Source organism: Podarcis cretensis (assembly GCF_951804945.1).
Source record: "Podarcis cretensis genome assembly, chromosome: 5".
Taxonomy (NCBI): Eukaryota; Metazoa; Chordata; class Lepidosauria; order Squamata; family Lacertidae; genus Podarcis; species Podarcis cretensis.
Window position 1 is genome coordinate 82815276 of NC_137174.1, and position 26681 is coordinate 82841956.

The following is a 26681-nucleotide window of genomic DNA, read 5'->3' on the forward strand; positions in this document are numbered from 1 at the left end:
TCACTCTGGATCCCTCCCAAGCAGTCAAAGGCTGTGTTGAAGGGGTGGGTGAGGAGATTTCACCCCTCCCATTCCAAGAATCTGTTGATGCTCTCTGCTGATTCTCCAGAGAGGAGGGGGGTGGTTTCTGCTCACTACTTATTCCGCTCCAGCCTCACATCAGAGAGAGAGAGTGTTAGAGAGAGAGAGTGTTATCTCTGTATAGATAAGGTTGCTGCTAAGAGCAGCTGCAGACAGTGCAGTTCAGCTTCTCCATTTAGCTCTGTACAGTGGTACCTCGCAAGATGAATGCCTCGTAAGACGAAAAACTTGCAAGACGAAAGAGTTTTTCATTTTTTGAGTTGCTTCGCAAGACGAATTTCCCTATGGGCTTGCTTCGCAAGACGAAAACGTCTTGCAAGTTTGTTTCCTTTGTCTTGCAAGTTTGTTTCCTTTTTCTTAAAACCGTGCATTCAGGGGGTGCAGTTGCGACTTGACTTCGAGGAGCAACTCATAGCACGCGGTGTGGTAGCCTTTTTTGAGGTTTTTGAAGACTTTGGTGATTTTTGAAGCTTTTCCAAAATCCGTGCTTCGCAAGACGAAAAAATCACAAAACTCGCAGAACGAATTAATTTCATCTTGCGAGGTACCACTGTATATAGTTTGTATGATAGTTGTAGATAGAATAAAAGTAGTTATTCTACAGAGCTGTTCTCCGAGTGGTTTATGCTCTGCTATACTCTGCTGTGCAACAACTGTCTTCGGGAGTGAATCTGGTGCTCACAACTCTGAGTTGTGAGTCCACAGCACTTTGACCTGTTCCTGTGCAGAAGGTGGTCTCTGGAAGTGCTACCCCAGCTCGCCTGGCCCAGTCGGGCTGAAGTGGATAAGTCCAGTCGGTGGTACTGGCTCAAGGGCAATGCTGACAGTGGGCTCCTTCTCTGGGCCTGGTAGGACCCCCCTCGAGCAGGGAGTCAGAGGGGGAGGAGAGTCAGCAAGACTGGGACTGTCTGCGCGCATGCTGTGACTCTCAGCTTCTGATCCTGTCCTGGAAGGCCCTCCGTCTCCTGATACACACACATGATCACCCCCAAGACCCCTTCCAACTCTTAGCTTCTATGATAGGTTTGGCCACTCTGGACCAATAGGATGCTGGACTGGACAGACAGACTATGGCCCGCCCCAGCGAGGCTTTTTCTGATGCTCTTGTGTTCTTAAATGGAATGTATGCAAAATGTGTTTGTGTGGACTACGCGCCACTTAAGAGAACAGCTGCATGTGGATTTTAGGAAGGGAGAATCAAACAGTACCCACGTTATCACATCCCTGCAAGCAGCATTTTCTCAGGACCTTAGCTCATGCTGGCTTTCTGTTTGTCCACACACAGGCAGGCTATGGCCAATAAATTACAGCATGCAGAAGGGTTTTTATTTAATTACTTCTTGTTGCTACCATCCTGCTATTTTCTTCTTCGGCAACACTTCAGCTGCCATATCTGTAGCCAGTAACTGCAGTGTATATAAAATGAATCATTGTACAAGGTTATCACCTGATACCTTACTATTTCTTCCAGTTTAGTATATGAGCATCCAACTGTGAGCACAGAACACACCTAGCGGAAACACTCCAAATGTGGAAAAGAGGTGCAAAAATGGAAGCATGGGAAAAGGCATCTTAAGGAATCAGTCTGGATTTCTTTTTTAAGCGTCTATAAAAGTTAGCTATGCATTTCCTTTTAGAATTCGTTATTACAGGTATTTTGATGGCTGCTGACATAAGGTGCTTTAAAATGGATTAGATAGATTCATGGAGAACAGCCTATTAGCAGCTTTTAGCTGTAATAGCTCCAAATGAAAATTCCATGTTAAGAGTAGTGCACCTCCAATTATCTGATGCGGAGAACAAACATCAGAGAGAAGCTGTTATACCTCTTTGCTTGCAAGGTTTGTAGGGTCATCCGAATGCTGGACTGGACTGAGCTTGGGTTTCAACTGGCATGGCAATTATCAGGTGCTCATGTCGACAGCAAACTTTATAATAGCTGTGCATTGCTACCCTTGCACTTGAGGTCTATTCCAACCCTCCCTAACAGAGCCAAATGTTTTCTTTACCTTTTATTTTATTTTTGTTAAGCATACAAAACAGAGGGAGAAAGTGGGGGTGGAGGGAGGCTAAAGAAACCAGGCCTGTGACAGAATTGCCATATTTTGCAACCTCTTCAAAAATGGTATCTGGTGTATCTGATATTCTCCTAACGCAGCATATATCAGCACAGCTCCTTGAACAGCAGATGTTTTTAGCAATTAAGGCTCATTTGGATTTATCCAATATACAGAGGTAGGCACATTTTGGACACTGACACTTTTGCATTTAAAATGAGTGGGGTGGGGGTGGGGATATGTGGCAGCTTAAAAAGAGGAAGCAATAGAGATAGGTGACTTTTGATTTTGGTACTTTGGTGCAGGGGGAAGAATATTTAGCGCAAGAGGCAAGCAAGCAAGGAAGTTTAACTACCAAACCCACTATGCAATAGCTTTCTCTGTGAGTGTTTTATTAATTTGTTCTTTGGAAGTGTGTCAATTTTCCACCAAAGTCTGCAAGATATTTAGAGGGTATTCTGAGCTTTTTTAAAAAAATGTGGGTATTTCATGATCCAATAGCCTGGCTTCTTATTTTAAGACTTCTTTTATGGACACATTTTCATTTTTTGTAGTGCTAGTAGAGATAATGTTTAATGTATTCCTTCTATCCCATTTCCCCAGTCAACATCATTTCCCAGAGCTGCTATTGACACAACCTGGTGCTAAATTAAAAAACAAGTACCGTATTTTTCGCCCCATAGGACGCACCTAGGTTTTTTGGGGGGGAAATAAAGAAAAAAAATTTATTACCCCCCCAGGCGCGTGGCTGGCGCGGGGGAAGCCCGAGCTTCCCCCGACCTCAGCCCCCAGAACAGCCTGCTGCCTGCAAGCCTTGAGAGCCTGGGGGGACCCTCCCGCTGGCGGGACCTCCCCTCCGCTGGGCGTGCAAGGCTTGCGGACATCTGCCTGAAGCACGGGGCGTCCTCCGGAGGGCGCCCCATGCTCCGGGCTGCAGGCTGCTGCCCGCAAGCCTTGCGAGCCCGCGGGAACTCCCCTGGGATTGCAAGGCTTGCGGATAGCTTCCTGAAGCCTGGAGAGCGAGAGGGGTCGGTGCGCAATGATGCCTCTCGCTCTCCAGGCTTCAGCGAAAGCCTGCATTCGCCCCATAGGACGCACACACATTTCCCCTTCATTTTTGGAGGGGGAAAAGTGCGTCCTATAGGGCGAAAAATATGATAACTTTGAAGCTTGTTATATGTTTGGGGGACAAACAGATATGTTCTACTTTTCATAGTACAGTCCTACTTGAAATGTATGGAAATCTATGGTTGAGAGACTACAGTTGTACCATAATACCAGGCATGCCCTTTCTACCCATAACCCCTAATACAATCCTAACCTTATATGGAAAACACTGATTGAAGCTAAGTGTTCAAAGCGAGTTGAGGAGTGTACCCAAACTGACTAGAGGGGGCTATGATGACCTGCAACGGGGGGTTTCGCAGGACAGACCCTGTGGTTTGCAACGGACGCTTATCACTTGGTGGGTTGTGCATTTGCATTAAAACACCTATCAAGAAATAAATTGTGAGATTGCATTGCGCATTACAATAAAAAAGAGAAGAAGCTCAGATGATGATGAATTAAATTTGTATACCACCTTATACCCGCAGGTCTCAGGGCAGTTTACAAGATAAAATCACAGTATAAAAACACAAAATACATAATAAAAACAACAACAACAACAACAACAACAACAACAACAACAACCCAATAATCCCTCTCCCTAACACATTTAAAAGGGCATTGGATCAGGTCTGGTTAAAGAGGAACGTTTTTGCCTGGACTTAAAGGTATATAATGAAGGTGTCAGCCGAACCTCCCTGGGTATACATACCTCCACTTTTTTTTTACACAGACACCAGCAATTGTATTGGAGCTGGCCCACTCATGGCTTTTGCCTTTCTAAACTGCCAGGTGGTTCTTAATTTAAGGCAATGCCTCTCCCTCTAGCGTTGTACAGCTCTGAAACAAAAGCAAATAAATAAACTCCCAAAGGTGATCTCTGCTTCTGTACTCTTCTTGTTCCCAACACCCAGCCTCTCAGCAATGGGACGTCAGACAAGAATTCCTGGCTAATCCAAACAACACAACCGCCACCAGACCCACAGAATTGAAAAACAAAGTACTTGAGAAGCTCGTCATAATCCGTCCCTTTCCCGCATCAACTTCTGCAAGCCTGCAATTAAAAAGAAATCCTCCGGATAAAAGATTTCAGGATTAAAAGAAAATCTGAGCTAAGGGGGAGGTGTGCTGGTGATAGGGAACCAGCCAGGCCAGCAGAATTTTGGATGGTTGGCTAACTTAAATCCAATTGGAGCCTCGCAGAATCTGGTAGCTGTGACGAATACTTGCTGAGAACAGTTGAAGGTGAGGGGGAGTTAAAACAACGACTCTTTGAAAGGAATTTAGCAGGAGGGCCAGATGACATTTCCCTTTAGCGGTGTACATGTAAATTAAATATTGTGCTGGTAATGACTTTTCTGATTCAGTGCACTCTGCTTAAACGTGATTATGGCTTCTTCTCCGATGCTCATTCTTCACTTCAGATTACTTTTGGGTTGGTTTTTTTAAGGCCAGTACATTGACCTGTGCTATCAGGAACGGGAAGGCTCATTCAGAAAAAGTGCTGCTTCAGTCTCTTTCTCCAAGGGCACGGGCAAATTGATCATGAACGACAACATTCAGGCAAAGCATTCACAGCCATCAGCCCTGCCTGTCCGTCACATTCGCAGCCAAAGAACTGCCACCCCTCAGCATGGATAATACATAACAGATAGTATAGGCAAGGTGGAACAAAACGTCAGCGGTGCAGGTGCGAGCAACGGCTTCTCTTTGAACAGGAACTGGCTCTTATAATCCCATTTCTTTCACCCCGCAGTCATTGCCAAAGAACAAGAAATGAATAGAACCCAATATAGGTTGCTTTGTGTGTCTCTTCCTACAGAACTTCCTTTACCTTTTTTACAGTAATTAAAGCACTAACCAAAATGCAAATGCATGGGATTCTCATTAGCAAATCCTCAAAAGAGAGTAACCAAGCTGGTGAAATCTATACATGGGGAAAGGAAGGGGGGAATTGCCCCAGCAATCTGATTATATTTGTGTAGATACCTCTGAAGTGCCGTCAAATTTCTAATTGTTCCCACAACTTTGTGACTGACTGCATCTTGTCTGTTTGTTTTACTGCAAATGCAATAGGGCAACAGAAACTTCAGAAGAACATTCCCAAAACTTTAATACCAAAGAAAATCTTACTGGGGTTTTGAATGCTTTTCCGCAGCAACAACATTCAGGCATTCATCTTAGGGATAAAATCAGCATGCCGATCCTATCACCCTTCAAGGCCTCATGCCACAACAGCAACAATTACTTCTCTCTCTCTCTCTGTGTATATATATGTGTGTGTGTGTGTGTGTGTGTGTGTGTGTGTGTGTTTGTGTGTGTGTGTGTGTATCATAATCTGTTAGTAATGTCCAGTACAATTTTTAGCACAGGGGAGGAAGATATAGTTCTATGGCCTTGAGTGATGCTTCCACTGAATGGGTGTTCCAAGGGCATTAGAAGAGCCCTGCTGGATCTCGCCAATCAGTGGCCAACCAGGTGTTTATGGGAAACCTGAAAGCAGGACATATGTGCTCTCCCCACCTGTGATGATAGCCATATCCTCCATGAATTCATTTAATCCTCTTTGGTTGGTGGCCATTGGCAACTCTTGTGGGAGCAATCACCACCAGGCATTGATGCTCTGTCTTTCTAGTGTGTGCTGCTGTCCCCATACAATGCTGCTCTGGCTGAGAAATACAAACCACCCTCACCAACCTCCCTTCCTTTTTAGATATGCAGGTGTGCCTGATCACTATGTTTGGTGGAGGAGGGACGTGGTGCTCTCCTTTGGAAGAAGGGTGGGTAGGAGTCTCTGTCCGTGAACTCTCTCCATTATCCACCATCCCTCCCCACCTGTGCAACAGCTGTGCATGATGATTCCTGTGGGAATACAAGCAGTGGTTCTCAACCTGTGGGTCCCTAGATGTTGTTGGACTACAACTCCCATCATCCCTGAGCTCTGGCCTTGCTAGCTAGGAGTTGTAGTTCAACAACATCTGGGGACCCACAGGTTGAGAAAGGCTGGAATACAGACTATGCCCCAAATGTGTTGAGTTTGTGCACTTTGCTGTCTTGATGTCTAAAATTAATTTGGAGCTGAGAAGTTGCTCCAATGAGTTTTCCTGTCTACTCACCAAACTTAAACAGAGAATCGCCAGCAGCTCATGAGAATCCCTGTCCCTGTGGGAGTTTCTGGCCTGAATGCAGGAGCCCCTCCTAGGGTAAACTTTTCCAAACTTGGGTCTCCAGCTGTTTTTGGAGTACAATTCCCATCATCCCTGACCACTGGACCTGCTAGCTAGGGATGATGGGAGTTGTAGTCCAAAAACAGCTGGAGACCCAAGTCTGGGAAACCCTGTCCTAGGGGAATGACTCTTCCCCTTTCTCTTGATGTGCTGCCTCTGAGAGACATCGCTGGACACTCTTCCCTTCCTCCCAAACCCTCCCACTCCCCAAACCTTCCTGGTCATCAATAGCACCCACTCCTCCATGGGCAGGGGAGAGGCAGCCTCTGGAACTCCTGCCTCATCAGCAGATGTGGGTGCATCTGGAGGCAGAGGTTGTTTTTCCCCATCTGTTATCTCATCCTCCCCTTCAGAGTCCTCTCTTCAGGTGCCTCTCAGAGGGAATTGCATGCTCCCTATGCCCCGCCTCCACTTTTAGTGGGCTTCCAGTTAGTTTAAAAAGGTAAAGGTAAAGGTGCCCCTGCCCGTACGGGCCAGTCGTGACCGACTCTAGGGTTGTGCGCTCATCTCACTCTAGAGGCCGGGAGCCAGCGCTGTCCGAAGACACTTCCGGGTCACGTGGCCAGCGTGACGAAGCTGCTCTGGCAAGCCTGCACCAGCACAGCACACGGAAACGCCGTTACCTTCCCGCTATAAAGTGGTACCTATTTATCTACTTGCACTTAGGGGTGCTTTCGAACTGCTAGGTGGGCAGAAGCTGGGACCGAAGGATGGGAGCTCACCCCGCCGCGGGGATTCGAACTGCCGACCATATGATCGGCAAGTCCTAGGCACTGAGGTTTTACCCACAGCACCACCCGCGTCCCTGTCAGTTAGTTTACAGACACAATTCAAAAGGGTTGGTGTGCTAGCACCTGTATATGGCTTGGGGAGCAGAATACCTTAAAATGGCTGCCTTCTCCCCCCACGCCTTTGGCCCCCCTTAAAGTACCTACAGAAGGCTAGCAGCACTTGGAGAGGTAAGAACCCTTTTTAATTTTTACCTCTTTCTGTAGTTCTTCATTTTTATCCGCTTGACTACTTTGCTTTTTGGGACTTGGCATACCCACCCTTTGCCATTCCTATTCTCTGCCAACTCCTTTCCTCTTGAAACACTATTGAAAGCTCAATTGCCACCTACAATTTTACCTCTATATTCCCCCACTGGCAAGGAAACAGCAATGTAAAACCTGGACTACACGAAGACTGTTCATTTTATCAGTTTATGGAAGGGAGATTGAACCCTATGGAGGTGTACATGTGTTTTTATGGGAGGTTAGTCTCTTGCCTATTTTTGGGTTCAGTATAATCAGTTTGAAACAGATGCTCAGATGGAAAGAATCTTTGATGAACACACATGATTACCATTTTCTTCTTCTCTAAAGAGATGCAAAATGTATTTAAGATTTTATGGTATGTATAGGAGATGGAAAAGCAACTTACATTTGATTTTCTGTCATGGGGTTTTGTTATTGTTATTCTTTTAAAAAAACAAATACTGTGCATTTTTAGAAAAAAATACCAATTTGCGTATAAAATCACCAGAGGTAAAGGATCGCAGTTTAACTGGTGCTGAATTTTGAAAGCCATTTTCTTGCTAAGCTCTGTACTGATGATAAGTGGAGTGACAGAGTCAATAATAATCAAGTTTACAAGAACCGTCAAATGGCGGTTGAGTGGCGGTCATGGCCCGGGGCAGCTGTGGACCAGCCTGGGTCCCCTCTTTTGCCCTGTGTGACCATTAGAGGACATCATCCTCCTTTCCCATGAGCTTCTAGTTTCCTGCCCATTTCCTCAGAAGAAGATGGATGAAGTCAGAGAAGCAGGCCTGAGAAGAGGCCAAAATACCTGGTGGCGGCACATGGGCAGAAGGAGGATTGGTGGCCGCGAACGGAAGAGCCCAAAGCGCTTGGGTGGAAAAGCAGCTCAGAGGAGTGTGAAGCTCCTAGTGGTGTGGTGGTATCCAAGCCAAGGAGCAAGGAGGCAGAGGAACCACATGTTGTGGTGAGTTGGGGGAGGTTGGCTTTGGCTCCCTCCCCCTCCCTCCTTTTCAGCCGCAATGTCAAGGGAGCAACAAACAAAAGGCACTTTTCAGTGCCCCAGTTGAATCACTACAAGGGCAAACCTAATTGCTAGAAGCGGCTGGACAAGGGGACCAATTTTGGGGAACTGGCAGCCATTTTGAGGGAGTGGCACGTTACGGCCAAGGGCTGTTCTTTAACACACACCCCTTAAGGGGCACCGTGGGTGTGGGCATTTGTTGTTGTTTAGTCGTTTAGTTGTGTCCGACTCTTCGTGACCCCATGGACCAGAGCACGCCAGGCACTCCTGTCTTCCACTGCCTCCCGCAGTTTGGTCAGACTCATGTTTGTAGCTTCGAGAACACCGTCCAACCATCTCGTCCTCTGTCGTCCCCTTCTCCTTTTGCCCTCCAACTTTCCCAGCATCAGGGTCTTTTCCAGGGAGTCTTCTCTTCTCATGAGGTGGCCAAAGTATTGGAGCCTCAGCTTCACAATCTGTCCTTCCAGTGAGCACTCAGGGCTGATCTCCTTAAGAATGGATAGGTTTGATCTTCTTGCAGTCCATGGGACTCTCAAGAGTCTCCTCCAGCACCATAATTCAAAAGCAGCAATTCTTCGGCGATCAGCCTTCTTGATGGTCCAGCTCTCACTTCCATACATCACTACTGGGAAGACCATGGCTTTAACTATACGGACCTTTGTTGGTGTGGGCATAGGGAGCACATTTTGAGCAGGGACTATGTAGAGCTGTTCACGCTCTTGCCCCTGGAGGGGACAAAAGGAAATGTGATGGTTCTAGAGAAGGGAGAAGGCTCAGGTTGAATGCTCTTTTGAACAGTGGTTGGTGGATTTTTAAAAATCACTGTAGAATGACCAGGGAGGGGTTGGCTTTTGTCCAGATGCCCAAATGGGGAACAGCACCCTTCCAAATGGTGGCCCTGGCCCAGAATTGATTTGCATCGAAGGCAGACTCTTACTCCAGGGTTGACTCAGCCAAAATAAGTTGGCTGTCTCAGTTGGGCCGGCTGATTTGGGATACCTATCCAATGCCGACACCAAAGCCTACTTACACCTGCAATCAATAAACTTGTGGCCTATTAAAACCCAAGACCCTCGTCCTGTGTCTTTATTTGTCTTATTGGGCCCTGCCAGCTACAGGAATCCTGTACCTGGGCCTGCAAACAAGCCTTTGCATGGAGGGGAAAGCACAGCTGCGATGCTCCAGCTTCTCCCTTCTCTAGACTCGTCCAGAGAAATCAGAAATAGCACAGATGGTTTGTTGTCTTTGGAAAAAGCAATCTTGGGAGTGGAAGCACTCTGTATGATCCAGCAAAACCCATCACTTTCTCAAAAAATGAAAACTTGTGGCATGTTGCAGACTGTGTGACTTCTTCCAGGGTCTATCACAAACTTGCTACGACACTGAGTGCGATAATGGCCACACGCCGCGAATGAGGTGTTACCACCTCATTCCATAGCTCATATATCTTAGTGTATCTTAACAGCACAATATACAGAGTGCTAACCCCTCCACCCGCAATTTCATCTTTATCAAGCTGGCAGCAATAAATGGGCATGACTGGATTTATTTCATGGCAGTGCCAAAGCACTCCGCACAAAATGTGAAACTGCCAAAATATTCCAACCAACACCCTGAGCTTTTGCTTCAATTCAACTACTTCTGAGGCTAGCCATAATGAGCATTTAATGTCCATGATATCTCAACAGAGAACTTCAAAGACACAACGGGAAGTTATTCTGCCTTTTCCGGGAGAACCTCCTTGAAAGAGCTCCTGGTCGGATGAGATAACGGCGCCACTTTGATTTCAAGCCTTTTGTATCACTCACTCTGTTTGTATATTTTAAACTGACACAGCCCCAACCTTTCATATTTCACAGCAAGTCTCGAGATTAACGGAACGTGTGTACCTTTATCGGGAACATGTAACAAGGCAACTTGTTGGCAAAGGAGCTTAACGTTTTGGAAAGTTCCCAAAGATATTTTAACTTTCTTCCCCCTTCTGGAAGTCTGAAGAGGAATTTAAATAGGGTTGAGCCAGCAGTTCTAAACAATCTGTGGATGTCAGAGTTGCCATGAAACATAAAGCCTGCCTGGTTGAGTGCTTAACTGGTGCACTTTCCAGTACAGGAACCTTGTACTGCTATGGAACATTTTCAAGCCATATTGAGTCTGGGCATGCAGATCCCAAAATTAGTTTTACATCTGTTGGGGAGGGGGGGGAGCACATTCTTACTACTAACTAATCAGATGTAGATGTCCTCAAATGGGCTGGAGGACCAGGCTGCCCATCAAGCATGTGCCCCAAGGGTCATGCCCTTTTGTTATCGACAGCTGTCAATTTCAGTTCTACTTTAATTTGACACCAAGTCACCCATTCCACTTCAGTTAGACATAAACCAGGGGGTGGGTTATAAACTGTTGAACATATGAAGCTGCCTTATGCTGGACTCAAACCAGTGATGTGGCTCCCTCAGCATCTTCTACTCTGATTGACAACACCCCTTCAAAGTCTCAAGCTCCCCTGCTATGCAAAATCCCTTATTTGCTGGTGATGCAAGAGTCTGAATCTGGGATCTTCTACCCGTAAGCCATGAGCTACAGCATGGGGCTATTGGTTTCTGAAATAGTCAACCTATATGTTATTAAACATGGATTCATCATTATTTCTCTATCTAGATCACTCTGATGAATTAGGGTAAGAATGCTAAGAGCACGTTAAGGCTCTTGGGATGTACTATTGCATTTTCTTACATCAACCAACATTACACTTCCTACTCAAAGGGCTTACATGCCTAATGCAGCCTTTCTCAATCTGTGGGTCCCCAGATGTTTTGAACTACAACTCCCATCACCCCTAGCTAGCAAGGCCAGAGCTCAGGGGTGATGGGAGTTGTAGTCCAACAACATCTGGGGACCCACAAGTTGAGAACCCCTGGCCTAATGGAAGTATGGGAATTGAGGGGCTGGAAAATAAGGGGCCAAGGTGTACACAGCAAGTAGGGGATGAAGTGACAATGGAGAAGCTGCCAAGATGGGGCTCAGATTAATAAATGGCAGGCTGTGCTTAGCAAATGGGATGTGAAGAAGAAAAAGGAAAACAGCTTGACAAATAAGAGGCTCAGACAGGAAGGCTGTTCCAGGGATATAGAACAGAATGGGAGTAGATAAGAAGAGAAGAATGGGAAGGGAAGAGAGGCCTGGCAGATGATGGAGTGCAATCACCATCTCAATAGATAAAAGGCAGAAGCTTTTATCATTATTGAATTACAAATGGAAAAAAAATCAAAGGAGCTTGCCCTGAATGCACAATGGATGAGCTGAAGTTTCAACCCAGATTTCTTGCAGGCTAGCATTACGACCTTAGGCACAGAATTATACTTCTTCCCAGAATACTGCAAATGGATGCACAGAGGGCATATAGATGGCTTGATGTGCACCTTGACTCCCAGTGCAAGACAAAAACATCGCTGATTTCTCAACTTTGGTTGAAGAGTTTGGGCTCTTGGGCTCTCTCTCTCTCTCTTCCCCCTAACTTACCATGCAAATTCTTCACTTCATTCCCAGTCCTACCCATGGTTCAATGCAACGTCTACATGATTAAAGGCAACATTAAAAAGGAATGTGTGCCAAAGAAGAAAGAAAGGGAGGTGGGGTGAGCTCATGTCCAAGACTGGCAGTTTTGGTACCTGCAGTTGTCAGGATTAAGCCCTACCCAGACCTTTAACCTGACATCTCCTCAGAGGAGGAGCAGGGGGAGAAGGATACCCAGATCTCTACACTGCCAGTAACCCTGAAGTGACATTAGATGCAGACATTCCTGTTCCAGAACTAGAGGTCACTGCAGCTGATGCCTCAGTTCCTGTCTGGCTCTTGACTCCACCCCACAAAAGAAGAGAGGATGGCAAGCCAGGCAGGCGAGCTCCACATGAGGCTACTTTGGAGTATGGGGGAGCACATGGAAGACTTGCCCAGAATGGGGCCTGGCTAAGAGCCAGGAAGGGGCAGAACCTCCAGTTCCTCTATATAAGCTCCAAGTCTGAGTTGTTTCATTGCTGAAGCAACGGCTGCCTTTGAAACTTCAGCCTTCCTGACTTGAGGAAACAAACAACATTGGGCACAACTTCCTCCTCTTAAAAATAAATATTTGGCAGCTGATGATACTTTAAACAAAACACACATACCCTTCCATTTCCCATAGTCTATTGGAATTGAGAATAAAATAAACTCTTACCAAGTCCTTCCGGCCAACCAGTGTCCTGGTATTGCTAGTCATGCACCCTCTATTTTGAGGGGAACGCATAATCCTGCTCTTCTTGGTATTCTAGCGCAGGCGCTCAAGTTGTGGAAGGAGAAACCCTGCCCACATCCCTACCAAAGGCTTCAGCAAAGTGCAGCAAGAGTCTTCCCTATGAGTCGTATTCATGAAAGTACCAAGTAGTTAAGAATACAGCTTCTTCTGTCTTCTGAAAGCCGACTGAAATCACAATCCCTTGGGTGGATGAATTAATGCGGTTTCTATTATCCTTCTAGCGCAAAACATTTTTTATTTAAATGCTAGCTTGAAAACTCTCAAACATGCAAGGCAATGACAAATCAAAAGTGTTCCTTTTGAAAGAAAGTTTCCGCAGGCTGATTGGCACTCAGTTGTTTTCGCCCCGTTTTCCTGTTCAGCTTAAATAAGAATTCATATGTTCATACATTTAATCTCCATTGGGACACCCCAGAGGAGCTAACCTCAATTTACATGCACTGAGAAAAGGAGGCTTTAGTATATAGCGTTTTATACATTGTATAGTGTTGAAATGCTGTCATTCCACCTGACCATGATAGGGACCTCTTTTTCACCTGAGTAACCAGGAACTTCCCATCCCCCCCTGAAATAACATTAAAATCACATTAAATCACATGGATACAAGGTGAACATGTTTGTTGCTTCACAGGATCATGTCATCCAACCCTCAACCAGAGTAGCACACCCAGCACGTAAAGCATTACTTCCCTAGCATCAACTTCTGTGCCAGTAGATTGAGTAGATTGATCCCTGTGTAAGGGTACCATACTAACTGCAACAACAAAAATGGCAGCGTTCAGTCAGAGTCAGAAGTTGAATCCTATGATCCCCTTGGAGGAACAGCAGCAGGTTTCACTAGAAGCTCTCCAAACAGCCAGGGACCCAGAAGAGCCAAAGGGTTCCAGACATCCCTGCTCAGAACTGGGGAGAGGGACCATCCCCATCTCCTCCACGGCCACAGGAGCTGAACAGATGACAACTTACCTTAGTTAAGCTGTGACTAGCAGCAGGGCCCGACCCACTCGTTGAAGATCAACAATCTTCATAGGCTCAAACATTCCACAAAGACAGGATTAAAACACAAGGGCTATGTAGGATCAGGCTGAAGGAAGCTGGCTTAGTTGTCCTTACATGATCAACTGACCTTACATGATCAACCTTACATGATACAACTATCTCGCTGACTGTAAGGGAGGCATTTTTTGCTTCCAGTGATGTAAAATCTGTCAATGAACACTGAACTAAAATGGAGTTAAAATTATGCATTCAGGCTCTGTTTCCTTTTCTTAAAGTGTTGTTTTCTGTTTACATGCCTATGGCACTTTCCTTTGTTTTATTTTATCAGAGTCCTAAACTCAAAATGCTGCTTTACAAGAGCCTGCATTGAAAAAAGGCCTATTATTGTTTGAATTTGGGAGTTGTGACAGATTATGGCACAAGCAATAAAATTTAACAGAAGATGGCCAAGAATAAGGGCCAGTCTACACACTGTAGCCTGATTTGACAGCAGACAGAGGCAGAGTGACACACTTAAACGTTTCCCTCCATACCGTTTCCCCAATTTAAATATCCAATTCACAAGGTCAATTTAGGGGAAATGGTGCTGCAGTAAAAGGGTTAACTGCCTCAAGCTCCGCTCCAATTTACACCTTCCTCTCTGTGGCTGTTTTTAAGTAAAAAAATAAATAAAAGAGACAGAATTGGCTGTGCATTTTCCATGCAACATGTATTTGTTAAGGGTGAGTTTATACTGAAAGAAGGGAATATAGCAAAGTGTCAAATCATATGCAGCCTTGGGACTGTGGGAAAACGCGGTGGCTCAAAGTGGACCAAGTGCCTAACAGCAGCAGGAATAACAACAACACCCACATATATGCACAGAACAAAGAGGGAGACAGAGTTAAAGAAATCACATTAAATAAAGGGGAAACAGTTAGCGCAACAACAAAAATTATAAAACATTGCACACAATGATATTGTGTGCAAATAAAATCTGAATTCTTTTACGTGTATGGATTTTACAAATTATTCAAAATATTTTTTCCCCAGTGATGGAGTGGAGTAAGCAATAATGCTGAAGTCTTATATCTAGCCACTAGAAATCTCATTCAACCAACCTTGAGATTTCAGCAGCACACATTCAAAACTATCTTCTCAGTCATAAGGGCTAGAAACATGCATTCAAAAGGAAAGGAAAGAAAGCTGAGATTATTAGGAAGCTGGATTCTGTGCTTTTTCTGGCAGAATTACCGTATTTTTTGCTCTATAAGACTCACTTTTTCCCTCCCAAAAAGTAAGGGGAAATGTGTGTGCGTCTTATGGAGCGAATGCAGGCTGCGTAGCTATCCCAGAAGCCAGAACAGCAAGAGGGATTGCTGCTTTCGCTGCGCAGCGATCCCTCTTGATGTTCTGGCTTCTGAGATTCAGAATATTTTTTTTCTTGTTTTCCTCCTCCAAAAACTAGGTGCGTCTTGTGGTCTGGTGCGTCTTATAGAGCGAAAAATACGGTAAATTCAATCTTCCTGTGGAATCATGGCATCTGTACAAAGTCCCATCTCAGAGAGATCTACAGGCTGTTGTTCAGTCTTTTTGAAAAATCCATCTCTGCAGCTGCTTTACAACCATCTCCAAAGCATGCATATTAATGAAACATTTTTGAATGCAAGTTCCACAAATGGTCCCAGGTTAAATCTCCAGGTGGGACCGAGAACAATCCTAACCTGAAGCCACGAAGTCTGTGTAGTCACATGGAAGATGGTGCAAAGCTTGTTTTCTCCTCGAACCAATGGCTTCAAGTTACAATAAAGGAGATTCCGACTAAACATCAGGAAGAATTTTATGACAGTAAGAGCTGTTCAACGGTGGAATGGACTCCCTCAGAGGTTGTGGACTTCCTTGGGAGATTTCTAAACTGAAGTTTGATGGCCATCTGCTATGGATGCTTTAGTGGAGATTCTTGCACGGCGAGAGGCTGGACTAGTCTGTGTATACAATACTGAGCTAGATAGATCAATGATCCAATTCGATATAAGACAGCGTCCTATGTCCCGACGTTTAAAGAAAAACAAGAAAAATGTACTGGCAGCACAATGTCCTGGAAGTTGGGTTCATTTTTCAGGGTGCTGTGTGGAAAAACAAGGTTCTTGCAGGCATGGGCGTCGCCAGGATTTTTGTTGGGAGGGGAACAGAACCTCAGTTTGCTATGTATTTCTATTGATTTTTATTGATTTAGGGGGGCAGCTGTTCCTCCCTGCCCTCATGCCTACACCCATGATTGCAGGCAGCAAGGCAATCAAGCCCAGCCCCGCACCCCATGAACCCTGGAGGGAACAGCCAACCATTACCACAAATGGCCCCACTGGAAAGCACTTTGCAAAGGGATTCCTCAACCACAGAGTTGACCCTGTTGCCTGCTAATAAGTCAGAAATTACTGACTGGCAAGAAAGGGGTTGAAAAGAAAGCAGATGGCATTTTGAATCTGGGCAAGCACAGAGCTTGCAGTTGCAAGTATAGTTGGACAGGAGGCAGCCTAAAGGGCTGCAGGAATCTACGCGGTAATCTGGTGTAGAATCAGCAGTTTTGCTGGCAGCTGAAGGCTTCCTATTTGCCTCCATGGCGCTCTGTTTGCATCTTTCTTAATAGAAAACAAATAGTATGAAAGCGCTGTGAACTCTCCCATGCTCTCTCACTCAAAGGAAGCGAAAGCCTCCAGCACTACCCCTAGACTTTTCATTACTCAGGGGAGTGACTAATCCATCCTCTCCATCTGCAAAGAGTCTGAAGATCATGGATCAGTAGCTAATACTGCTAAGAGCGTCATTAACTTCCAAGTGGTTTTCCGCAGGCAAATCCATGGATTTCTGGTATTATTCAGCATCCTGATTCACATTAGGGCACAGCAGAAACCTAAGAGCTTATTGACTCCTTTATAGAAGAGAGATTAACCCATTTATTGGGGGACCCAATTTTTTGGGCAATTGGTTTTTTGTTGGTTATGAGCACTGGCAAGGGGTGATAAACTAGGCTTTGGGAAGTAGCAGCCTGGTACTATCTAACAATGGGAACTAAATTTACAAGCACTTATACTTGTTCACTGGGGATGCGGGTGGCACTGTGCGTTAAACCACAGAGCCTAGGATTTGCCTAGGATCAGAAGGTTGGCTGTTTGAATCCCCATGACGGAGTGAGCTCCCGTTGTTTGGTCCCTGCTCCTGCCAACCTAGCAGTTCGAAAGCACGTCAAAGTGCAAGTAGATAAATAGGTACCGCTCAAGTGGGAAGGTAAATGACGTTTCCGTGCGCTGCTCTGGTTCACCAGAAGTGGCTTAGTCATGCTGACCACATGACCCAGAAGCTGTACACTGGCTCCCTCGGCCAATAAAGCGAGATGAGCGCCGCAACCCCAGAGTCGGTCACGACTGGACCTAATGGTCAGGGGTCCCTTTATACTTGTTCACAAACATATCAATGCATCTAATGTATGTATAGGGTCAGGTTCCCCCTCCCTTTCTCATAATACTAGAACTGGGGGAAATCCAATGGAACAGAATGTTGGAAGATTCAGGACAGCAGAATAAAGTACTTCCAGTGCACAGCCCAACAAGGGAAGTCACTATCACATGATGTCATGACATCCCTGCAACTTGGATGGCTTCAGGAGAGTAGACAACTTCGTGGAGGATGAAGCCGTCAATGACAGCCATGACAGCTAGGTTGCCATGACAGCTAGGTTCTACCACCACCAATATACCTCAATACCAGTTGCTGGGAATCACAAGTTGGGAGAGTGCAGTTGCACTCCAGTATTGTCTATGGGCTTTCCATAGGCATCTGGTTGGCTCTTGTAAAAACAGGATGCTGGACTATGTTGGGCCCTCGGCCTGATCCAAGAAAGTTCTTCTTATGTTAGCTCAGTGCAGCAAATCTAGGTTTGTCTGCTAGCTTTGCCCTTTCAACCAAGTCTTCATTTGGATCACTGTAACTTGCTGTAACCTGTGGCTGCTTTCGGAAAGGGCTCCGGAACTTCCACTAGAGCTGCAGCCAAACTGTTGGCAAGGGCTGGTTACAGAGTGCACATGTCAACAGCTCTACTGTCTACTGGTCTGTTTTCAGACACAATGCAAAGTGCTGGTTATGACCTATAAAGCCCTATATGGCTTAGACTCCAGCCAGATGGGTGGGATATAAATAATAAAATTATTAATATTATTATTATCTGAAGGATTGTATTCTCCCATACCAACTTGCCTGGGCTCTGAGATCTTTGGGGGAGGCACTTTTCTCTATCCAGCCACCCACGCAGGCATGTTTGTTGGGACAGGGTAGAGGGCCTTCTCAGTTATTTAAACTAATATACACATTTTCATGCACTTAGTAAATGTACTTTTGCACATGTTTATTGGCTGGAGAAGTGCACTGCAAAATTTCAAGAAGTGTGGGTTCGCAAGGGTGTTTCTGTATTTCGCGGTTGATATAATCTCTCGTCCCTACACACGTGATATCCCACCAGATAAATTACATGATTTTCATCTGAAGCTAAAAAAGCATTGAAACAAAAACAACAACAAAGCAAGACAGCAGAGAGAAAACGGAAGAAAATCTTATTAACTAAGAACAAATTAGCGTGACAGACCAAGTTTAATTCAAGCATTGTTTTCCGCCTTTCAAAGGTATTTTTTTTTTAAAAAAGCAAAATTTAATTTCATTTCCCATTTAACATGCTCTGCAACATGTCATACAAAACAAATAAGCAGAAAAGCTTGGAAATTTTTTAATCAACTCCCTGCTTCTGAACTTCTGGTTTCACTGCATGTAATCTGCAGAGACCACTTTTAACTCGCAGTGATGCAACAACGGAGAACACAGAATTTCTGTAAGCTGAGAAAATCAAATTTATCGAACAGTTGCTGCAGAATGTGTGTGTGTGTGTGTGTGTGTGTGTATCTCACACAGGTTTTGATGACAGAAACTCTCATTGCTTTTACAAGAATTTGTATTAGGTTGAAATTGCCTGAACATATGCTATAAATCATAGACAATATTTAAAACGACATAGATTTCCGGGGGCGGAGAGGAGGGGGAGAGTACAATGTAAAAGAGGAAGTGCAAACACGACCACAGATCTAATTTTGCTCTACCAGACAAGATATCATAAACTGTCAAGGCTTCATCGTCTTCTTTTTTTACCTCCCATCAAGGCCAGATTTGTTCCTATAAAAGGGTCATTATTTCCATTGCTTAAAGCTTCACTCCCACTTACAGCTGATAAACCAAGACAGTATCAATTTTCTTGCTACATAAGAATCTTCCTATTTATACTGTTATCTCTTAACATCATCATTCAACATTTAGCCTTATTCTTTGGATGAGGGGGTGAGAATTTAATAATAATAATAATAATAATAATAATAATAATCCAGAGAGACCTGAAAGATTATGAGGAAGGCAGAGTATATAGTTTGGTGTGGGAGGGGGTGAATAAAGCATTTCATGCCGAAAAATCAGTATCTTTTGATTCACAGACTGATACCAGCAAAGCTGATACAGATTGTATCTGGTTTTCCATTAGGAGAGCAGGTTCCTCTAACAGCTCCTCTTTCGGGACTAAACAGAAACACTGGAAATGGGGGAAAAAAGCAAGTTTCCAAACACAGGACTACAGACAATAGACTAACACACAAGAAAAAGATCCAAAAAACCAATTGGTAGTATACCTATCTAACAAAAGCTCAATTAAGTGCAAACTTAAAGAGTATTAGAAAAAGGACCGTCCATCATTTGTGCCAATAATAATAATAATTTTTAGCCCACGCATCTGACTGTGTTACTCATGAGTAGGCATATTAAGGCCCGAGGACTCACCTTCTAAATCCAGCCCGCGGACAGTCCGGGAATCAGCGTGTTTTTACATGAGTAGAATGTGTCCTTTTATTTAAAATGCATCTCTGGGTTATTTGTGGGGCATAGGAATTCATTCATTTCCCCCCCCCAAATAGTCCGGCCCCCCATAAGGTCTGAGGGACAGTGGACTGGCCCCCGGCTGAAAAAGTTTGCTGACCCCTGGCTGCTACCCCAGCCACCCTGGCTGGCTATACACAATGCATATAACTCTGGCTGGATTACAATCTCTGTTTACAAAGAGAAAAATTGCAGCTTCTTTTTTAAAAGGGGAAAGTGTGCCAACTCCAAAACAGATCTGTGTTATTTGGACCTAAATCCACATGTGATTCATTTGCAACACTCCCCCACCCCCAAGATTCAGGACATTGAGGACCTAGTCAAAATGTAACAAAATCCAAGATTACTGTATGAACCTCATGACTGAACAGAGATTTGAACCTAGTTCAAGTTCAACATACTTTTGCATTTTGCCACACTGGTTCCCTATTGCACCAGTACAACCACCATGTTTTGAATGGGATGTGTTGAGGAAGAAAGGACTATCTTGCAACCCTTTCCAAGTTGTTGCTGTTTTAAAAAACAACATTCAGTAATACTCCTTGGAGGGGGAAATACAGCAATTCACATTTCTAATATCCACCAATTAATTTTTTATTATTATCCGTAGCAGTAGTATCATCATAATCTTCTTCATCAACATCTAACAAGTACAGTGGTACCTCGGGTTAAGTACTTAATTCGTTCCGGAGGTCCGTTCTTAACCTGAAACTGTTCTTAACCTGAAGCACCACTTTAGATAATGGGGCCTCCTGCTGCCGCCACGCCGCCAGAGCACAATTTCTGTTCTCATCCTGAAGCAAAGTTCTTAACCCGAGGTAATATTTCTGGGTTAGCGGAGTCTGTAACCTGAAGCGTATGTAACCTGAAGCGTATGTAACCTGAGGTACCACTGTATGTGCATAGTTTTACAGTGGTACCTCAGGTTACATACGCTTCAGGTTACGTACGCTTCAGGTTATAGACTCCGCTAACCCAGAAATAATGCTTCAGGTTAAAAACTTTGCTTCAGAATGAGAACAGAAATCGTGCTCCGGAGGCGCAGCAGCAGCAGGAAGCCCCATTAGCTAAAGTGGTGCTTCAGGTTAAGAACAGTTTCAGGTTAAGAACGGAGCTCCGGAACGAATTAAGTACTTAACCCAAGGTACCACTGTATACAAATAAGAGGAATGATGTGTCCCCACCCCAAGTGGACTACAATCTAAAGTAGATGGACAGGACAGAGTAAAGGAAATTGGGACAGAGGAATGAAAACATGGGGAGAATATGTGATTTTTTCAATTGCACTAAATAATAGTTTAGTTGCTTCCCCAACCTGGTGCCCTCCAGGAAATATAGCAGGCTGTTCTTATCTCCCATCAACAACAGTCAGCATGGCCAAAGTCAAAAACCTCTAGAGGACACCAGATTGGGGAAGACTGCAATAGGATATTAAGGGCAAATGGGATGACCCAAAGGACACCTACAGATTGCAGACCTCCCCAATCAACTTTGTCCAATGAGAAAACTGCTAATTAATATATGCAGAAACTCTTCCAGGCGGGACAAGGTATTCCAGAGCTGGAGAACTACACTAAAGACTCTTGGATATAATGAATAGAAATAGTAGTACTGAATGAATCAACCCTTAGGAATTATAACGAGATGCTTTCCTCCTGACTCCAGGCAGCAAGAACTAAATAATTCTACCACTATTAGAACAATGGGGGGGGGGGGAATTCTATACTTTGATTTATAGAAGAAAAGTTGTATACCAAGTAGGTGATTAGTCTGCAGTATTGACTTGCCATTTAATTAAAAAGCAATCCTGAGCTGTTTGATTCCCTTCCCCCTCCTCTGAAAGGACAAGCAAAGGTCTAACTATTCAGAGTTGTTTCTAACTATTGGTACGGTCGTCTTTATGGGGTCCCTCATGGCTCATTCTTCTCAGCAAAAAGAGAGAGCCTGGAAAAGTCTTCAGCATGGAGCCCTGGAACAGTGAAAGGAAATTTGCTATTTGCCTCACTTGACATGCAGCTCAGTTTTTCCTAGCCAGATATAAGACTGAAAAGAATATTCATGTGTCAGGGGTGGAGGAAAAATAAATGTTTAAGCAAAGAGCTTTCCATTTATTCCACAGCAGAACTTAAGTCATACAAGTAAGATACATTCGTGGCCAGAGAAACACAATGCAGATGCATTATCAAAATTTGACTGGCTATACCCTATGATCCTATCGGCATCCTATTACAAAGTCGACGCCTTATTGCAACACTTGCCGGGCTCTGATCCATTTGTTTGAAAGTTCTTTATTTCACAGATGTGCAAAAAAACCCAAACCAACCCAAAATTGGAACTCTTCCTCAATGAATACCCAGTCCCTCTGCCAAAGGGCCTTCTGACCCCTGGCAGTGCCTGAGGAGAGCCAAAGGAGGTGGTACTGTTACTTCCATAAATTTTCCTGGCATTGTGTACCTCAAAAAGAACTCTCTTGGTCACTGGGGATTTCCATTATGATGAGATGAAAGTCAAGCTGAAAATCTCAGGAGGCACGGGATCTCAAGGCCTGTCGAGATTTGAGGGTAAGGTTTGGGAGAGGCCTCTATAAACCCTCATCTCTTGTGGTTGGCCTGTTTGGCCAAGCAGGCAGAACAAGTGATCCACCCTCTTGATCAGGGTTACCCCAGGCCATAGTTGGTTACAAGACTGGGGACCAAGCAATATTCTTTTCACCATCTCATCCAGATTGGCCAAGGATGTGCATTTTTTCTTTGTTGAGATATACCCCTTAGGGCAGGGAGAGCCAACCAGGTATCCTACAGATGCTGTTGGACTACAACTCCCATTATCCCTTAAAAAAAACCACCTCACAGTGATGAGGGGAGTCTTCCCAGGGCTGAGAAGGCACTATAAGCAACAGCAGGTTGGGGACCGCCCAACAGACTTTGAGCATCTGCTAGAAATGGGAGCTGCTCTTAGCTAAATTGCATGCCCAAACATAGGGTTTCACCACTGGAAGTCTGAGCAGACCACCTGAGTGGAACTGGGTGGGATGGGGAGAGGAATCAATGAGGTATTTTCTCTGTTTAATTTGAGAAGGAGGGATAGAACAGAGCAGCTCAAGTTAATCTGATAAGATCTCAGTTCCCAAACTTTGAGTTCTACAGTTGAAGCCTTCAACTCCTTTCCCATGAAAGGATGTCTTCCTTATCCCGGGACTCAATCTGGGCAAACTGCTTGCTTTTTAATGGATTTGTACCAAATGTTAATGTGTCTCAGTAGCACGCCATATGAATTGGCAACAGAAAGAAGAAGAAGAAGAAGAGTTTGAATTTGATATCCCGCCTTTCACTCCCTTTAAGGAGTCTCAAAGCGGCTAACATTCTCCTTTCCCTTCCTCCCCCACAACAAACACTCTGTGAGGTGAGTGGGGCTGAGAGACTTCAAAGAAGTGTGACTGGCCCAAGGTCACCCAGCAGCTGCATGTGGAGGAGCAGGGAAGCGAACCCGGTTCCCCAGATTACTAGACTACTGCTCTTAACCACTACACCACACTGGCTTTGATTTAAAAAATATACAGGGTACTTCACCCTCAATAATATCAAATATATTTCCAAAGGACAGCAGAAATATTTAAAGCAACATCTGGCTGTAGAAGGAAGTTAGGATGACTAAAAGAAAAGAAAAGTGTAATTGTAAGTGTGTGTTTGTGTTGTTGTTGTTGTTGTTGTTGTTGTTGTTGTTGTAACTGTGATTTAGGAAGCTCTCATTAGGATGAAAAATCAGCCTATCCTATTTGTTAGTTACAGGCTTGCTGCTGATGGAGAAAAATTAGCACTAACGAAGACAGACCTAGGATAAATGCACATTAATAGTGTTCACCAAAGACCACTTCATTACTGCATGGCCCAAAGGTCAAGAAATAAATAATGGTTCAGAGGAACAGCCTCATTTGGAAGACTAGTGAGACCAAACATAGCACTATGCAATTCATGGAGCATATATTTGGCTACCTCATCTATTTAAGGGATACCACAAAAAATGGAATCAATTTCAAGCTTACTATATAAATAAGACATTTACAGTCCAAACCTTTGCATGCTTTACTCAGAAGGAAGTGGGACTTCTATTACATTTACTCCCAAGTAAATAGGCATAGTGATTGCAACTTTAATGTGATTGTTTTTTTTTATTATTATAAAAAAATATAACTTTTGGTATTTGAAGCCAGATGCCATTTCATTTACAATGAAAGATTCTGATTAAATTCAGACTGTCAGGCTTACTAATGTCATATGTTCTGGAAATGGTATGTTATATTTTAAGAAATCAGGTCAGGAGTCTGCACAATTTGCCTGCTCAGAAACAGGCAAACTCTTAAGTGCACCTGTTATGTTCGCTTTGCCAACACTGCAGTATGGGGTTTATTATATAAAAATTGAGCTAGAATCCAATTATTTACAGTGAAAGCACCAGATTAGACTATCTGAAAAACAGTAGGGATACTCAAGTGATCTTCACTACCATCGCTGAAAAACGTGCATGGTTCAACGGTCAACAAGTTTTACTCATATTTCTGTTTTAATGCTTGTTCATTGGAGTTGCCAGGAGTGGGTGGACTACAGTTCTCCATCCCTGATTATTGGCCATGATGGTTGGAGTTGATGGGGTTGCAATCCAGTAACATCTGGAGGCACTACACTGGCTACTCCTAAATCAGGAGTGATGAACTGGATCCAACTGGCACGACCTCCCGATCAGCCTTGTTTGAAATCCATTTGCAAATGCAGTTTGGATTTAATCTCTATGCAAACAGTCATGTTTCCTTTGCAGACCATCAAGCTTTCTGTAGAGGAAAAAGTCTGTCTGCAGGCATGGTCTGAATCCAGCCCCGTCTGCAAATGGACAAAGCAGGGCATGCAATGAACCCCTTTGTAGGCGCACAGTCAGTACCAATAAGCTGATCAAACTCTCAGGCAGAGAGGTTCCCCACCCGCACCCCTAGGTCTTTCCAAGTATCTCATTTTGCATTTTAAGCATCTCTTAAACAACCCCTCAAATCAGGAATCATCCTCTAGCAGCAGGAATCTTTCTTCTGAACTTTTAATCAAGGGACCAGTCTATTTACAGCACAGTTTCAGCCTGTGGTATTTGGACCGTCAATGATGACTAAATAACAAAACCAGCAAGAGCCTTTCAAAGCACACAGTATTTGAGCTGGCTCAAATATATTAGTAAATACTCAAATAAACTGACAACGGAAGAGCATTCAGGGTCACAGATCTGTTTCTTCATTCACAAACACAACACTACTGACATAATCTTCGTCACAGTACTTTTGTAGGAATAGAACAGGGCCAACAGAAATTATTTATTTTTCTGTTGAAGCTGCAGTCAGATCCACACTTACCAGGGAGCAAGTCCCACTGAATTAAGCGGGGCTTACTTCTGAGTAGACATGCACAGGCCTGCACTGTGAAGACCATAAGCTAAAAGGGGAGAGGGAGGAGATGGAGGCTTGTTTACAAGATCAGTACAGACCCACTGTGGATAAGAAAATGTTCTAACAGTGGACATCCTGTGATGAAAAGAGATTAAAGGAAGGGGGGGGGGAAATAATAAGAGAGCATTTATAATTCATGGTCAGCCGGCATTGCAACACCACTCATGGAAACTAGAAAAGGCACTTTCTGTATTTCACTGGGATTTAAAATATCTATTGGCAGCCTTTTAAAACAAACACTCCTGGACAGTAGACCTCTGAAGGGAAATTCTGAGTCCCTTCCAAGACAATGTTCATAGAGCCTCCAACATTTAAGATTGATCTTCCATGAGAGCCTTTCTAGCATATTAGCAATATTACAGCAAACCATTTCTATTACACAAAGTGGTTTCTCTCCCTGCTCGATGCCAGAAAATGGGCCATTAGATTGTCCCAAAGATCTGCAAGGATAGTTATACCTACTATGTGATTCATCGTGGGAGAGCTGGAAGCAGTTTGGTTTGGCCTGGCATAAACAGGTTTTGGGATGTCGATATTGCTTTGAGACTAGTATAGCCTGCTCAAATGATTGCTTCCACAACCTTGCAATACCTGCTCAACCTGTGCATTTGAAAGGAGGGAGAGAGTCAGAGACTCTCTAGGTCTCCAGTCCTTGCTTTCCGCCCCAAACCTCTCAGACATGAGTTTCCATTGCTTGCATAATATGCAACAACCCATGTAGCTTTAATTTCATTTCTGTGTTCATTTCCATGATCTGAACTTTGACTTAATCAAAGTATTTTATTATCATGCACCTCTTATTACAGCACTTCAGCCTCTTCTCATTAAATGCAATTTCTGCAACTCAGGAGCTTCATTTCCTCTTTTGTCCCTGGATCAAAAAAAAAAATGCAATAAAGAGCTCCTTCTAATAAAGTTAATCTATACAAGTTAGTTTCATGCCAAATTTTCGAAAAAGTGCTTGGCTTATGCCTGACAGTCATGCACTTTATCACAGGTTAAACGTTTTCACAACTGCGTTATCATCACTCACCAATCCCAGGAAATATGGATTTTTCTTTACAGTGGCTGGCTTCAGATGTCATGGTAGACTATGGCTTATCATAATGGAAAAAGCTTCTGTTTCCATATTTGATTAACCACAGCTTGACGTTTTGCCCAAACCTGTCAAACTGTGATTAATCTTAAATAATGCTACTGTTTAATTGTTTGACAGTTTACTGTTTGAGCCCAACACTAAACTGGATAATTAAAATAAAAGTGAGAGCTGACCACCTTCTCAGAGGGATAAGAGGGAAGGGGAGAGTGTAATAGGGTTTATTATGTCTTCCTAAAACAGCCAAGCCCCCTTTAGACGAAGAAAACCAGTTCGATTTTTAAGCACCATTCCACGTTATCTTTTTCATCGTAACTCAATTTTCAGAGATATACTTTCCCACCTGCCCAGAATCTTTTAT

The 26681-nt window shown here is 44.0% G+C and overlaps 1 protein-coding gene across 3 annotated transcripts in view; it reads right to left on the minus strand.

The window, feature by feature from the left end:
- Positions 1–26681, minus strand: part of PPM1L (protein phosphatase, Mg2+/Mn2+ dependent 1L) — a 204113-nt gene that overhangs the window by 85319 nt on the left and 92113 nt on the right. The window lies entirely within an intron of this gene.